Raw genomic sequence first — 2,784 nt, forward strand, 5'->3', positions numbered from 1 at the left:
TCATTGCTGTAGAGCTAAGTGTCATTAGATTTAGATCCAATGGGCACACCAGGGAAGATGTTGGGTTTCGAGAAGGAATAAAATCCCTAAGGCCATAGCAATGGTGTTTCTCTACTGCGTGAACGCAGAATGTGACACACCATTATTTAGTGTTTACCAGAAAAACGCACTGGAGCTCGCTGCATTAACGGCAAACCATAAATACTAATATCAATTGAGAGGGGGGCCCTGAAATATCAACTTATTTGTCAAAATATTACCTCGATTTAAAAAAAAACATGGTCGTAAGAAGAACATGCTTTTGCGTATTGAATCATTTGAAAGACATAAAAACTATATGCAGCTAATAATGGGATTTTGCCTAATAAATAAGGAAAGCTGACGATAGAGAAGCTGAAGTCATCCTGTTTATCATTAAGTTGAGTTTCAGTTTGCCGTTAACACTAGTGTTAAATGAAATATTCAATTGTTAACCAGATACTCAGTGGTGTCGTTTCTTTCTAGTTTACATATACATAAAAATGAATGTTGTTAATCCATAAAACATTGATATATCTCAATGATAAGTTGATGTCACATTACAGTGTAATTCCCAGATGTGCAAAACTTTTTTTCCACTGGTTGACTTTTAAAAGTATCTGCAATGTCATGTCATCACTAAACTCACAGCTAGGCATGTAAATATAACCTTTATGTTTAGGATTACTGCAATCTTCTGTTTATGTGTTATATAATAATATAATAATTATATATATATATATATAAACTATACAGTGATTTGTTCTTGAAAGATGATACCTGTTTTGCAGATTGCTTCTGCTGGAAAATGTGTTCTTTATGTTCGAATAATTCCCTGATCTGTAGCAGAATATAAAAAGGTATTTAGACCAACATCCACCATCTGCTGTCTATTTCCCCCCAAAATACAATAGTTCACTTCATTCATTTTAATGTTCTTTTCCGGATACAACTTATGTCCTTCCTGATATACCAGTGGTGAAATGTAAATTCTTCCTCGATCATTGACAGTTTTTTTTCCTAAATAAAATTTTAAAATGGATGCATGTGCTATCGTTCAGATGTGGTTTATTATTGAAATCGTGAGACAGGTAGTGAGATCTAATAATGATGATTGTTGCAAGTATGTACACGAATCGATTTATTCTTTAGTTATACTTTATTCTGCCTTTTCATTTATTTAATGATTTCATCCATCAATCATTAGATTTCTAGAGAAATAGATATTTTTTCCCAAATCTTAACATACATTTTACGATTTTTATCATTTTGAAATAAAATGAGCAATTAATTCGATTCCATCATTCATTTTAATTTCGGATCATACAACTTTCCTAGGCCGAACTCTACTTGCTGTTACAATTATTATTTTGATGAAGAAACTGGCGGGTGTGTAGGTATGTACCATTTCAGACTACAGTTACATATCAAGTTCTCTTTAACATTTTAAGAAACGTAAGAGAAATGAAGACATTTATAAATATGTTTGGCTTGAAATCAACAAACTGTTTTAATTCATTCTAATTAAGGAATTGTCAGTTGTTCAGTTATATCAAAATTGAACCATTTGGATCTAGATTTCAAAATAATTCGAAGCAACTACATTTTGAATGCTGAACATTGCTGTACCATAGAATGCAATTTTATTTATTCAATCTGTTGTAGAATGCGATCTGGGCAGCTTTGGTTGGAATTGTAAAAAAACGATGTGTTAGTGGATAGTACGGTTATCTGTGCCAAAAACAATGCAAATGTGAAGCTCGTCATTGTGACCCGGTTACTGGGTGCAAAACATGTATGTTGTCCTCCAATAATTTATGATTTATATCGTTAATGTTTGTTAACTTACAAATAATCATTAAGGATCATTATTTTCTTTATACTTGTAGCTGTTCATGATTACAACGCTGGTGAAACAATGTATCCCAACAATTCAACGGTGGAGATCATCACACAAGAAGTAGGACCGGCAGAACTCACAGAGAAATATGTACAGACACTTAGAGTAAACCCGATAGACACCGCACATGTTAAAGACGGCGTTCCTGAAGACAAACATTCAGATCATCACGACACCAATCAATGGTTGTCAGTGACTTTCCTTCTGATTGGTTCTTTAGTAACAATTTTCATTGTTGGAATTCTGTTTTATCTACGGATAACAAGACGGTGATGTTTTGTAAAATTTACAATGGTCACATATGCAACAATCATATTAGCTTCAAACGGAATATAGATAATGTGTTTTCTTCTTTTAGGTGTAAAAGTAATTCCAGATACCCGGGACTAGGTAATGTATTGTTTATGCTTTTTGATAGTCCATTACAATCGATAATTGTAAATTATGTAATAATATGTGTTGTGCAACATGAACACAGAAATTCCTTTAATTTTGATAGTGATTTCAACGTTATTACATGGTATTTCATATATTGAAGATGGTAATGTTATTCAACAAGAATTTGATGAAGACCCCGCCGATACGACTCTAGATGAGGAGGAACAGTCGGACGACTACGCCGAAATTCGATACTCACAATTTAAAGATTGCAACTTTACTTCTAGACAATCTGATAATTCAACCTGTAGGGGAGATGGAACGGGGGATTTTAGAATCAGAAATCAAACAAATCAAAACGTTTAGGATAGATATATCAATGACGTTTTGTCTATTAATAATGATAGCTTTCATTCATATGTCGATTTGATATATCCCTGTGAGCTCGAAATAAAGGACACCACAGAGTCGTCCACTTCTGCTTCATA

The 2,784-nt window shown here is 33.2% G+C and overlaps 1 long non-coding RNA gene across 2 annotated transcripts; it reads left to right on the plus strand.

Moving 5' to 3' along the window:
- Positions 1-758: 758 nt before the first annotated feature.
- Positions 759-2,784, plus strand: LOC125664506 (uncharacterized). 2 transcript variants are annotated; one of them, XR_008798931.1, is made up of 5 exons: positions 759-878; positions 1,357-1,415; positions 1,684-1,813; positions 1,908-2,308; positions 2,457-2,784. It is a non-coding gene; the product is annotated as an uncharacterized LOC125664506 (long non-coding RNA). The 2 variants fall into 2 exon arrangements; XR_008798930.1 differs by lacking the exon at positions 759-878 and adding an exon at positions 1,053-1,141.

Source organism: Ostrea edulis, chromosome 1 (assembly GCF_947568905.1).
Source record: "Ostrea edulis chromosome 1, xbOstEdul1.1, whole genome shotgun sequence".
NCBI lineage: Eukaryota > Metazoa > Mollusca > Bivalvia > Ostreida > Ostreidae > Ostrea > Ostrea edulis.